Source organism: Giraffa tippelskirchi, chromosome 7 (assembly GCF_054371585.1).
Source record: "Giraffa tippelskirchi isolate mGirTip1 chromosome 7, T2T-mGirTip1v1.2.pri, whole genome shotgun sequence".
NCBI classification, from domain to species: Eukaryota; Metazoa; Chordata; class Mammalia; order Artiodactyla; family Giraffidae; genus Giraffa; species Giraffa tippelskirchi.
This window is the reverse complement of record NC_137281.1, coordinates 90,278,470-90,292,083: the sequence shown is the minus strand read 5'-3', so window position 1 is coordinate 90,292,083 and position 13,614 is coordinate 90,278,470. Positions and strand designations below refer to the sequence as shown.

General features: G+C 44.5%; 1 long non-coding RNA gene and 4 other non-coding genes across 6 annotated transcripts; 2 read left to right on the top strand and 3 right to left on the bottom strand.

The window, feature by feature from the left end:
• Positions 1 to 8,788: 8,788 nt before the first annotated feature.
• On the bottom strand, positions 8,789 to 8,860 carry TRNAP-AGG (transfer RNA proline (anticodon AGG)). The gene has a single exon. It is a non-coding gene; the product is annotated as a tRNA-Pro (tRNA).
• A 136-nt stretch (positions 8,861 to 8,996) lies between these two features.
• LOC145513557 (uncharacterized) lies at positions 8,997 to 13,389 on the top strand. Of its 2 annotated transcripts, XR_014059491.1 has the most exons (3): positions 8,997 to 9,113; positions 9,966 to 10,222; positions 11,511 to 13,218. It is a non-coding gene; the product is annotated as an uncharacterized LOC145513557 (long non-coding RNA). The 2 variants fall into 2 exon arrangements; XR_014059490.1 differs by lacking the exon at positions 8,997 to 9,113 and having other exon boundaries at positions 9,491 to 10,222; positions 11,511 to 13,389.
• Positions 9,775 to 9,856, top strand: TRNAL-AAG (transfer RNA leucine (anticodon AAG)). Its single transcript has one exon. It is a non-coding gene; the product is annotated as a tRNA-Leu (tRNA).
• TRNAP-AGG (transfer RNA proline (anticodon AGG)) lies at positions 11,311 to 11,382 on the bottom strand. Its single transcript has one exon. It is a non-coding gene; the product is annotated as a tRNA-Pro (tRNA).
• Positions 11,721 to 11,793, bottom strand: TRNAT-UGU (transfer RNA threonine (anticodon UGU)). Its single transcript has one exon. It is a non-coding gene; the product is annotated as a tRNA-Thr (tRNA).
• Positions 13,390 to 13,614: the final 225 nt, after the last annotated feature.

Sequence of the window (13,614 nt, the reverse complement as noted above, 5' to 3'; positions counted from 1 at the left end):
CCCCATGCAGTGTGCTTCTGGAGAGCCGGAACAATGTACTTGCTTGCTCCAGCACACTGCCTGGTACTCACAGGAGATCAAAAAATGTTTATAGAATGGATGAAAGATTTCAGATCTTTTTCTTCTTCTGTGTCACTTCTCGGCTATGTCACTTCTCAGAGTCACAGTTCCTTCATCTCTAAAATAGAGGTGGTAAAAAAGAATCAGGGAAGAATTTGACTATAAGGTCAACAAAGGTTGTCCGGCCTCTCCAGAAGTTCTTGCGCAATAAGCCTCTTTCCATAAATCTCAAGCACTGTGACTTCAAAGAAGAAAGCAAGCAAAATAAATCAGGAAGAAAAGAGGGGGGTGGGGTGGTGGAAGAGATACCAACAGCCTCCTCTGAACGATGAATATATGAACCTCAAGGCGTGGAGGGAAGCAGAGGAGAGCGGAACGTACAAATTATATTCCTCAAGTCACCATCCACCATCGTCATCACTCCTGCAGTGGGTAGCGTGGCCGAGCGGTCGATTAAGGCTCCAGCTCTTCGGGGGCGTGGGTTCAAATCCCACCGCTGCCAAGCGTGCCTCTTACTTCTGCAAATGAAGGCTCTGAACTACATTTAAATGACCCCGAAAGCTATTCTCTTAAGATGAGGATTCTCTGGCCACCATTTCTATTTCCCTCCACACTGGGGAAGTAGCCATGTGTTTTCTGCCTCCCAGGCTGGAGTCAGGGTGCTACGGATGCGTGTGTGCTCAAGTGTTTGACCCTATGCGAGCCTCCTCTTTCCGGTCTGGAGTCTCCTCTAGGCAAGAATTCTGGAGTGGGTTGCCTTGCCTTTCTCCAGGGGATCTTCCCAATCCAGGGATCAAACCTGCATCTCTTACAGTCTCCTGCATTGGCAGGCAGGTTCTTTACCGCGAGTGCCACCTGAGGAGTCAGGGTGAGCTATGCGGAAGTAGGGGGCTAGAACCCGGGCAACAGTCCCAAAAGTGGGGGGCAGAACTCTGATACAGGAGGGAGATGGAATAGCCTGTGAAATGGCTTAGGGAATTGGCATTCTGGTCATAAATACATCTCCCTAAATCAAAAACACTATTGCCAAAAAAAAAAAAAAAAAGCACGAAGCCACCCCTATTCTGGAAGGGTTGATTGGCTACCTTTGGGAACCACAAAGCTGTTTCCTAGATAGCTGTTACTGGCAGGATTCATGCCAGTAGGAATACAGGAAGGCATTCATTCAATACCTTCACAAGCCTCTGGGCCCTCTTCCAACTGCCCTCCCACTACCTCGCCAGTCTCCATCCAGGTGAGGTAGACTGGAGCTTGCCTATGTCCAAAAACAAGCTGCTGCTGATTTGGGCAGGACATGTTCTGAATCAGAGGCTATCAACCTCTCAGCCTTGCAGGTACAGCCCCAGGCTATGCACACAGGCAGTGGGAGGGACTGTACTCCCTTGGGGGCAAACCAATTTTTTTTTTTTTTTGGTAATTTTACTTGTATTCCTGAAATGACAGCCACCAAGTGGTAGGCCAGGGGAGGTCAGGTTGAGGGGAGATTGCCCTAACCGTATCTAATAGCTACTTGGTAAGCCTTTCTGTTTCCCACTTCTGAGGAAGCTTTGAGCATGATGTGCCTGACTCCTCATGTGTGTCCCCAGGCTGAGCCCTCAACAGTTTCCTTTGAGTTCACATTGAGGAAGGAGCATTAACCCATCCTTCCCCTACAGCACCTCCAATCATATTCACACCTTTCTACCACTCCCATCTCTGCTGTCTTCTTGGGGATCAATTCCAGTTTCCCTGGAAATCAGATAAGATTCCATCAAATGATGATTTCCTGACCCCAATCATTATTAAGGCCTTAAAGAACCCAGATGCAATTTTTTTTAAAAAGTGAAAGTGAAGTCACTCGGTTGTGTCCAACTCTTTTGGACCCCATGGACTGACTGTAGCCTACCAGGCTCCTCCGTCCATGGGATTTTCCAGGCAAGAGTACTGGAGTGGGTTGCCATTTCCTTCTCCAAATTAAAAATAAATAAATAAACAAAACCAAAAATAAAGCCCACCACCAACAAAATGGAAAAGAAAAACACCCTCCCTTTTCAGAGGCCTCCAGCTAGAGCAAAATGAGCAGTGGCCTGGGAATCATGAAAGCCAGATTCCTCTCTTTACACTGGTTTTGCCACTAAATGGTTCTGTGACCCTGAGCTTAATTCCACGGCCTCACTGACCTCCTCTGAAGTGGCTGGAAGCTGGCAGAGTTGGTGGAATGCACGAGATGAAAACAATGAACAATTTTAGAGTTGATAAAACACATTCATCTGTAAACTTCCCTGATGTGGGGCTCTGGGCTTGCTTATTAGAAAACTGACCCAGGGGTTCCCATGGCTTTGTTGTCAACCCTACTGTACCGCAGCAATCTTTTGAAAACACAAATTTAGTTCTGTGCCTGTGCTCCCGCCTCCCCCTCCTCCCCCACCTACACTGTATCGATGGCTTCTCATAAGTCTTAACATAATGACCACAGTCCTTACCTCTGCCTACCAGGCCACACAAAGGAGCCTCACCCCAAACCAATCTCCCTGTCTCCCTAACCCTCCTTAAACTCCCCTTTTCAGATCCCTGAACTCATCAGGGTTCCTCTGAACTCAAGATTTTAACAACTAGTTCCCACATATGTTCCTTATTCCATTCACCCCTCCCCATTCTACCTGCTTAAACCCTGGCCTCCTTAGGCCAGCCTTCCCAGAAGCCCCAGCCTAAATGAACAGTCTCTGTTTTGCTTGCATCACACTCTGTACTCTTCCTTTATGCCCTTTCTCACTAGTATATTAAATTAACTGTATTTCGCAGTTTTTGAAAAATTATTTGTTTCATGAGGGTAGAAACCACATCTGTCTGGTTCCCTGAAGTAATGTCTGTTCCAAGCACAGAGCCTGGAATACTGCAAATGTTCAGCAAATGTTTGCTCAATAAATACTCTTTAAATACTGATTGAATGGAAAAATCCAAGAGTGAATGTCCTAAAAGAACTAGATTTCACCCTTAAAAATAGTATCAAAAGGCTATCCTTGGGAAAATTTAACAATCCTTTTTGATACTTTTTGGTGGGACCCTGTAGCCCCATATGGACATAAGATCAGAAAGATCAATAAAAGAAAAGAAAAATGTTGATTCATCTCTACTTGAAGATTTTAAATCTTTGATTGTCACTCTGAACCTTCAGCTTTAGTTAAAGAAACAACTCAAGAGTTTTTCTAACGAGTGCCAGCTCTATTTTCTGCTTTCCCTGTATATCTATGGGATGCCATGTACTTTAATAAGTAGTTCAGCTTAATCCCATGAACACCATCTCCCTGGACAGTAATATAGCTTTTTCCCCTGTAAGATCCACCTCCATATAATGCACACGGAAGATTCCGCAAAAAGTAATGAGGTCCTTGAAAATTAATTTTTAATCTGAAAGCTACTGTTGTTTAGTCGCTGAGTCATGTCCGACTCTTTGAGACTCTGTGGACAGCAGTGCTCCAGGCTCCCCTGTCCTTCGCTATCCCCCGGAGTTTGCTCAAATTCATGTCCATCGAGTCGGTGATGCCATCCAGACTTCTCATCCTCTGTTGCCCCCTTCTCCTCCTGCCCTCAATTTTTCCAGCATCAGGGTCTCTTTTCGCATCAGGTGGCTGAAGTGTTGGTGCTTCAGCTTCAGCATCAGTCCTTCTAGTGAATATTCAGGGTTAATTTTTTTTTTAGGATTGATTGGTTTGTGTGGATCACAACAAACTGTGGAAAATTCTTAAAGAAATGGGAATATCAGACTACCTTACCTGCCACCTGAGAAACCTGTGTGCAGGTCAAGAAGCAACAGTTAGAACTGGACATGGAATAATGGACTGGTTCAAAATTTGGAAAGAAGTACGACAAGACTGTATACTGTCACCCTGCTTATTTACTTATATGCAGAGTACATCATGCAAAATGCCAGGCTGGATGAATCATAAGCTGAGATCAAGATTGCAGGGAGAAATATCAACAACCTCAGAGATGCAGATAATACCACTCTAATGGCAGAAAACAGAGAAACTAAAACATCTCTTGATAAAGGTGAAAGAGGAGAGTGAAAAAGCTAGCTTCAAACTCAACATTCAAAAAACTAAGATCATGGCATCTGGTCCCATCCCTTCATGGGACATAGATGCGGAGAAAATAGAAGCAGTGACAGATTTTCTTTTTTTGGGCTCCAAAATCACTGCAGATGGTGACTACAGCCATGAAATTAAAAGATGCTTGCTCTTTGGAAGGAAAGCTATGACAAACCTAAACAACATATTAAAAAGCAGAGATGTCACTTCGCCAACAAGTGTCAATATAGTCAAAGCTATGGTTTTTCCAGTAGTCATGTACAGATGTGAGAGTTGGACTATAAAGAAGCCCGAGCACCTGAAGAAATGATGCTTTCGAATTGATGCTTTCAAATTGTGGTGCTAGAGACGACTCTTGAGAGTCCCCTGGACCGTAGGTTTTTGGACTGCAGTAGGATTTTAGACGGCAAGATTAAATCAATCATCTCCAAGATCCTAATGGAAAAACTCATGGTAATATTTGGTTTGTCCACAAGGGGGCAGATTTCAACTCGTGGTCATAACCCCGGAGAACAGTCACTTTGTCTATGAATACCTATCTTGTGACCATCAACAGGTTTTCACTTCTTGTTTTATATACTCCTCCCAGCATTCTCCCTACATGTGAGCGCTGTTTCTTTGACTCACAGTCACAGACCAATTATCATGAAACTTGGTCAAGTGAAGTTGATAAAGTCCTATTGGATTATACAGCTCCTTTTCTTTCGTTTTCCTTTTCCTCTGCAATCTCCCTTTTATTGCCTTTTGTTCCTCATCTTATTAAGTCCGTTAATTGACAGACTCTAACAGAACGGCCCTGCTAAATGCGACCCTACAGTGTGACCTCAAAACACCATGTGGTACAGAATTTGCCCAAGCAGCTCTGTACTTCAGCAGCTCTGCCTGGGGAGAGCTTGCTACAGAAGTCAGTGGCACTGAGGCACAGTTTACAGCCGTGAGAGCCTACTTTGTGCCTTTCTTTATGTCCAATTGGAAGAACCTTTCAACGCTTCTGTAAAGCATTTGCAGGTCCATACTGTGACCGAGAAGAGCTGCCAAAGAATATATTTCACACATGGCCCCACTCTCAGGCCTTCTTAGAAGATGGCACATGCATAGCATGCCTGACACTGCAAGGGCCCTCTGTTCAAGCTCCCAATACCTCCATGCTCCTTATTCCCTTCAGCATGCAGAATCAGCGATTCCTTTTTCTTTTTTTTTAATGTTTTTTAATGTGGACCATTTTTAAAGTTTTTATTGAATTTGTTATAATATTGCTTCTGTTTTATGTTTTGGGTTCTTTTGTTTTTTTTTTGGCCCTGAGGCAGGTGGGATCTTTGCTACCTGACCAGGGATTGGACCATCATCCTTTGCATTGGGGCAGCCGAGATCTTAATCAAGGACTGCCAGGGAAGTCCCCAGGGATTCCTTTCTGATTTAAAATAGCTCACACAGGGACTTCCCTGGTAATCCGGCAGTTAGGACCTTGCTCTGTGGTTAAAAATAAACAAATAAAATAAAACAATTCACACAATTTATTAAACAAATATTTCTTGAGTATCTATTAGGTGCTAAGAACTGTTCCAGCCTCTGAAATAGGAGACTTTGGCAGTGAAAACAAGTACAATGCCCTGTCCTCACGGCGCTTCCATTCTAGTGACTGAGGAGGGAGAATTAAACAACAGCAGGAGCACCAGCAACTTAGGTGCTGGTCCGTGCAAAGAATGTAATTAAAGTAGAGACAGAGGAGCAGAGAACAAAGAGGGTGGGTGCTATTTCATACAGAGTTTGCTCTGATAACATCTGAGCAGAGATCTTAAAAGCAGGATTGAGCCATGCAGATATGAAGAAGATAAGAGTCAAAGCAGAGAGACGAACGAGCATGTGCAAAGGCATTGAGGTGGGTATTTCTGAGAACTACTATGGGCTAATGTAGTTGGAACACAGCTGACAATGGGAGAGACAGTAGAAGATGAGGTCAAAAAGTGAGAGGAGTCTAAGAAATGGCAGAGTCATGTAGAGATTTTTGAAGTCATGGCAAGGAGTTTTGATAAAATATGAAATGAAACAGAGATGCATCGAAGGATTTTAAGCAGAGCAATGATCTTCTCTCTCCTAGGTTTTAATCCCCCTCGTGGGTCGCAGCTGTGTCATGGTGAAGGGGCTTGCATAACTTAATAAAGCTATGAACCATGCCGTGCAGGACCACCCAAGATGGATGGGTCATAGTGAAGAGTTTCCACGAATCATGGTCCACTGGAGGAGGAAATGGCAACCCACTCCAGTACTCTTGCCTGGAGATCTACATGAACAGTTTGAAAAGACAAAAAGATATGACACCAGAAGATGAGCCCCCCAGGTTGAAAGATGTCCAATATGCTACCGGGATGAGATGGTTAAATAGCATCACCAACTCAATGGATATGAATTTGAGCAAACTCCAGGAGATAGTGGAGGACAGAGGAGCCTGGCTTGCTGCAGTCCATGGGGTCACAAAGAGTCAGACATGACACAGCAACTGAACAACAACAAAGGTTTTAATAGGATCGTTCTCTCTGTTAACACAAGTTCGTGTGCCTGACTCACTGTGAGGTGAAACAAACTGAAATGTTGGAGTTTGGAGCAAGAGAAAAGTTTATTGCAGGGCCATGGAAAAAGACGAGGTAGTTCATACTCTAAATTGTCTATGCTCCCGAAGGGTTTCAGGAAAGCATTTTTGTTTTTGACCGCACAGTGCAGTATATGGGATTTTAGTTCCCTAACCAGGGACTGAACCGTGTCCCCTGAGTGGAAGCATGGAATCTTAACTACTGGACCATGAGGGAAGTTCCTAAACAAAGCATTTTTAAAAGCCTTGTGAAGAAAAGGGTCACAGGGTATGTGATAAGCTCATGCACATTTCTCTGGCTGATGGTGAGGGAACAAGCATTTTCACAGGGGTAACAGTATCAGTCCTTAGGCTCCAGGAGGCTGGGGACTATGTGCTCATGGTCATCAAGTAGTTAACATCTTCCATTTGGTGGGCAGTTTTCATATCTGTAAAACAACTCTGAAAATACTATGCATCAAATACTGTTATCTAGGTACTTCAGAGAGGAGTTAAGGCAGAGGATATGAGAGAAGGTATGTTCTGGGAAGGCCCCATAGGGTCCTTCTGGTTTATGTCTATGCTGCGTTGAGAGTATATACAAGGGCCAACCTTGTGAGAGACCTGCTGGTAGGCTATTGTAACAGTGCAAAGGCGAGGTGGTGGTGCCTTGGAGTACAGAGGTGGTGGAGGTGGTGAAAAATGTTTAGACTCTGGAAATATTCTAAAGGTACAAACAATATTACTGTTACAGGATTGAATGTAGGTTACAAGAGAAAGCACTAAACAATGATTCCAAGATCATTTGTTTTACAGTTCTTCCAAATGTCTTAAGAGGTACTAGAAGTTAAATACTCAGGAACATAATTAAGAGTGAAGTAAAAATTACTTGTGGTTTCTAAGTCTTGTTCATCAGGTGAGTCAGAGTGTATCTGACTGAAATAAGGGGATGTGAACACTGCATATCCAGCAGGCTGGGAGCGAGTAGGGTGAAGATCATGAACTGAGAGTCTAGCCCTTGTGTAGAGGATGAGAGTTACCACCCCTCCCACCCCACATCCCAGAGAAAAGATTGTACTCAGAACCAAACTTAAGGAGCGAAGAGGAAGTACCAGCTGGAAGAGGGTGATTCTGAGGCAGGTGGAATGGGATGCAGGATGCCTAGTTGCTAGGATACTGGGCATGGTCTCCAGCTGTGGCCTGTAGAGCAACTAGGTAGCATCTGTAACTCCCAGACCAACCTTAATTACATTTGAAGATCTGTTATGAAATGACCATCCTCAAAGACTTTGGTTTAATTGGTTTGGGGTTGGACTCCCAGTGAATGATTAAACAGATTTACAGGTTGAGGCTAATTTGCAGGCATATATGAGCATCCCTGTCGAGAAGTTCCTTCCCAGGGTGCTACTCTGCTGGAAACTCCCACACCCCTACTAACACACCCAAGGGCTCTGGAATGTTAGGTTTGAATGAGGGAGGGAGTCCAGGCTTTCTGTGACAAGACACATGGTCACACTTGTTGACCTGTGGAGGTCCCAGTACCCAGTGCGGGCCACAGGCTTACTGCGTAGGAAAATTTCCACCTCCCTAAGTTCTGAAGGAACACTTCCTGTTTAATAATAAGAAACTACAAAAGAGAAATGATACTTGACTTTAGAAATAATGATTTTGTAGAAGAAATTTTATATGAAATATGCTTAATAACATCTGGCATTTATCCTTGAGATTTAAGAATACAACAAGGAGTATTTGTCTAAAGATGTGTTTAAATCTGCAATAGTGGAGTATAAAATGATGCTCCTTACTGTAGTATTAGCTACATAGGGGTGCTTGCATACAGTAATATTAGCTACATAGGGTGCTTGTTTAACGTGATGTTTAACATCAACAAATCAGAGGCTTTATGGGAGATAGGCAAGGGGAAGACAGCTTACTGCTGCTGCTGCTAAGTCGCTTCAGTCGTGTCCGACTCTGTGCGACCCCATAGACGACAGCCCAGCAGGCTCTCCCATCCCTGGGATTCTAGAAAACAACAAATCAGAGGCTTTATGGAAGGCAAGGGAAAGACAGCTGAATAGGAAAGGAAAACAAACCAGGGCTCGTCCGGGATTTGAACCCGGGACCTCTCGCACCCTAAGCGAGAATCATACCCCTAGACCAACGAGCCACACGGTGTATTTCAGCATTTCGAACTTAAGTAAGGAAACTTTTAGCCATGTCTACAGTTGGTTGTAAATTCTTTTTTTGCTAACTATGGACGTGGGTGACACCTAGTGGAAGAATAAATCACTGCACTCTCGTCCACATTACGGATTGCTATTCCACAGATCTTTTTTAAGAAAAAAATTCACGATCAACAAAAAATAATTGCGCCGCATGTTTTCGCCTCTGAGTGATCCAAAGACGCTTCGGGAACGAAGGTAGGCAATTGCATTAGGGACAGTCACCGGCCGAGGGGTGATCCTGTGATATTGGGGAGGGGAGTGGACCCGCGTTGCAGACAGAGCATCTGTTTTCGGTCCGCTGCGGGCCGGAGACTGGGACGCAAGTGGGAGGCCTCTTCAGGCTTCGGCACATTACTGACTGGTTCCTGGGCTCGGTCAGGCTGGGGCTTTTCTGGCTCTGCCTTATAAGCTATGGAACTCAACGCCTGGCGAGCTTCTGCGTCTCCTCTAGGAAGATCCAGGCGCTTTCTCGCAGCAGGACCCCAGACTCAGCATCTCAAGGACCGGAAGCTCTCGCCGTGTGGCGCCTTCCACGGAAAGCATCCCCAAGACCCGGGAGGGCCGACCCTCCCAGGCGACCAGGCTGTGCCGGGCCCAGGCAGGCGCTCGGTACCCGTTAGAGCTAACAAAGGTTGTCCGGCCTCTCGAGACGCTCTTGTGCAATGAGACTCTTCCTATAAGTCTCAAGCACTGTGGCTTCAAGAAGAAAGAAAGAAAATCAGATCAGGAAGAAAGGGGCGGGGTGGAGAGAGATACGAAGAGCCTCCCCCAAACGATAAATATATGAACCACTGGGTGTGGAAGGACTGGGAGGAGAGAGGATCATATACAATATGTTTCCCGGTTTCTCTCACTGGGTAGCGTGGCCGAGCGGTCTAAGGCGCTGGATTAAGGCTCCAGTCTCTTCGGGGGCGTGGGTTCGAATCCCACCGCTGCCAGGTGGTTTTTGAAACCATGCAGATAAAATATCCTTACCTCTGGTGATCCTGCTACTTTAATACAGTTTCTTGACTTTCCTCTCGCGTCCTGCTGATCTATACTTGACAGAGAATCTGGAGCTGCCAAGTTTTGCGACTTACCATGCTTCTGTTCATTGGAAAAGACCCTGTTGCTGTAGATTGAAGGCAGGACGAGTTTGAGATGGTTGAATGGCATCACCGACTCAACGGGCATGCAAGCTCCGGGAGACCGTGAAGGACAGGGAAGCCCGGAGTGCCATTGTCCATGGGGTCGCAAAGAGTCCGACACGACTGAGCGTCTGAACAACATTCTAATTCCTCCGCTAGAGATGACCTTTACTCTACGTGAGTGTATTTTTTTATTTTGGTTTTTGTTTGTTTGCTTGCTTGTTTTTCAACAGTGTGAGTAGGAGAAAGAGAAAAAAGTAAAAAGAAAGAAAAGACACCACAGTATGTGATACTGCATAAAAACTCTTTTAAAGGATAATATATCACACACGCTTAAAATGGTGATTATGTTAGTACATTTCAGACCGCGTTCCTTCAAGGGCGGGAAAAGCAGTTTGTATTTAGCACTATTTGAAGTTTCCAAGCAGTTTTGTTACAGCCAAACGTTCTGGGAAGCAAACTCACTCAGGACAGCGTGGATAGTGGAGTGCAGTTTATTACATGACGGGTCCGAGGCAGAGTTTCCTCCTTAGCCAAGGACCCCTACCGACTTGGTGACAACCTTTTAAGTGTACGTGCCCAAGCCCACATCTCCAAATTCTCTAAAGTCTACTCTGGACAATGTTAGTAACAGATACAATCAGGTTACAGCCATAAATTTACATTCTAAAGCTGTCTGGACATAGAGTTTAGTCTACATCAATAGGTATTATTAAGATTACACAGTGGACATTGCGTTCCTTCTGGCTCCGGGAGGTCTAGGTATGGGGTCTGCCTGGTCTGGTTTTTGTCCGCCCGGGAGGCCTGCTTGGCTGTTGGTATTTTATCTCTATGGCTCCCCAGGTATGCAGTCCAAAATTCGCCGAGAGTGTAAGATGGAGTTCCTGCTATTTTAAAAAATGGAGTCAGTCCAGTCAGGGCAACCAGCTCCTTTCCTTCTTCAGTTTCCCATACATTATTTTATTTTACTGAACGGGATCCCTGGCTCTAGGCAGGGAAACGGAACGTGCAACCATTTCCATTTCACAGCAGATGCACTGCGAGGTCTAGAGACTTAGGCTCTCGGAGCTGCCGCGTCACCCTGCCAGCCACCCTGCCAGCCAGGAGAGTGGGGAATCAGAATTCAAAAATAACTCGTAATTCTCCGTAACTTTACCATTTCTCATCCCTAGGGGTCCTCTGCCGCAACTTTTCAAAGCAGAGTAGAGAGAACAAAATGCGATAGCACATGTATTTTAAATAAATTACCAGAATCAAACAAAACTGGGCTCGTCCGGGATTTGAACCCGGGACCTCTCGCACCCTAAGCGAGAATCATACCCCTAAACCAACGAGCCACGTTTACACGACTGTTTAATTCCGCCTCAAGGCTCATGCACGTCACTAGTCACGTCACTAGGCGTTTCTCAAGGAAATATGAGTTTGAGTGCCTTCTACCGGCAGAAATGCGTGTCTGTTTCCCCAGCGAGCGCGTGCCTGGCTCAGCGGAGAAGGATTTATCAGCAGTGATCGTCGATCCAGACCAGAACAGCAACAGGGGAACTACGTCCACTTGGCCTGAAAGTCATGACGAGCTGCAGAAGACAGGGGAGATCTGCCGGAACAGCCGCATTGGTACCCTCGTCCTGTAACCACTGCTTTAATGCTTAGGAGGGGGAGAAAAAAAATTACTATCAGGCCCCAGCGAGATTTGAACTCGCGACCCCTGGTTTACAAGACCAGTGCTCTAACCCCTGAGCTATGGAGCCCTCGCCTGTCTAGTGTGTCTCTATCTTCCCTGTTATAGGTGTTTTCAGTAAGTTTACTGTTAAATGGGATTTTGACCCAAGCAAAAATCCAAGGTATGCTGCAAAATTGAAATCTTTCTGTGTCCTGTCAACCACTCGAAAAGACTCTGCTTTGAGCAGAGTCACTACTAGACTGTCTTCTAGTCCCTTACCTTGATAGTCGGCTGAGACATTGCCTTCTGTGCCTCTGCTGCCCAGAAAGGATGCATATGCCAGAACTCCAAATACCTGGGGCAATCGAGAGACCCACCTGAGAATAAAAAGGCGCATATCGACAGGCAGGAAGGTTATGATGCACTCCCTTTCTTTATATGGTGGTGAAATCCACAGAGAAGGAGAGAAGAGGTTTACCGCACGGTTTTTTGTCTTTTCTGAATCCCAGAGCCTTGCTTGTGTGTTGGAATTATTACCTCTCAAAGGTCCAGGGTTAGGAGCAAGCAAGGAAAAGAGGTGCTAGAGAGGAAAATTTTAATCTTTCCTTAAAGACATATGGATTTGCATGTATCCTTGGTATGAATAATACGATTTTTAAAAAAGGATTTTGTTTTCACTTTTTAGAGATCCTGTTTTTGTAAGCTAGTAAACAGGAACTAAAAATTTATTTAACTACAAAAAATCTTATGCTTATTTCTTACTGCAAATATAGCCAAAGACTAGAACATTGCGGGGGGGGGGGGGGGAAGGACTGATTCATGCAAGCCCAAGAAGTGAGCCACTTTTATTTAGCAAGGTTTAGATTCTCTGACCATAGGCCTGCTTGTGTACTCACTAATATTTAATGTCATTTGCCCAAGATCATTAAGTCTGCAAGAAATCTGAAAGTTACTGTGCCCTTTAAATTCCATACCTAAATAGTTAACAGACATCTCCTAAAAATAAGAACTAAGAATAAAAGCATAACTTCAGTACCATATCAGACCTAACAACGTTTATAATAACTCTGTAATTTGATAGTCCATATTTTCAAATTTCCTCAACTGGTTCCCTCCAATTTTTTTTTAAAACTAGATTCAAACAATGTTTCTTTAGTCTCTTTCAATTTGAAAATTCCCCTCCTTTCAGCCTTTCTTTTTTCTTTTTTTAATAAATTTATTTATTTTAGTTGGGGGCTAATTACTTTACAATATTGTAATAGTTTTTGCCATACATTGACATGAATCAGCCATGGGTTTACATGTGTTCCCCTTCCTGGACCCCCCACCCACCTCCCTCCCCATCCCATCCCTCTGGGTCATCCCATTGCCCCGGCCCTGAGCCTTTGTCTCATGCATCGAACATGGAATGGTGTTCTGTTTCACGTTTGATAATATACATGTTTCAATGCTATCCTCCCAGAACGTCCCACCCTCACCTTCTCCCTCAGAGTCCATAAAATTGTTCTATGCATCTGTGTCTCTTATTCTGTCTCGCATATAGGGTTATCGTTACCATCTTACAAATTCCATATATATGCATTAGTATACTGTATTGTTGTTTTTCTTTCTGGCTTACTTCACTCTGTATAATGGGCTCCAGTTTCATCCATCTCAGTAGAACCGATTCAAATGTATTTTTTTTAATGGCTGAGTAATATTCCATTGTGTATATGTACCACAGCTTCCTTATCCATTCGTCTGCTGATGCAGCCTTTCTTTTTTTATAGCAGCTCTCTTGTAAGTTTCACATTCTGCCTGCTAAGTCGCTCCAGTCGTGTCCGACTCTTTTCGATCCCATAGACTGTAGCCCGCCATACTCCTCTGTCCGTGGGATTCTCCAGGCAAGAATACTGGAGTGGATTCAATA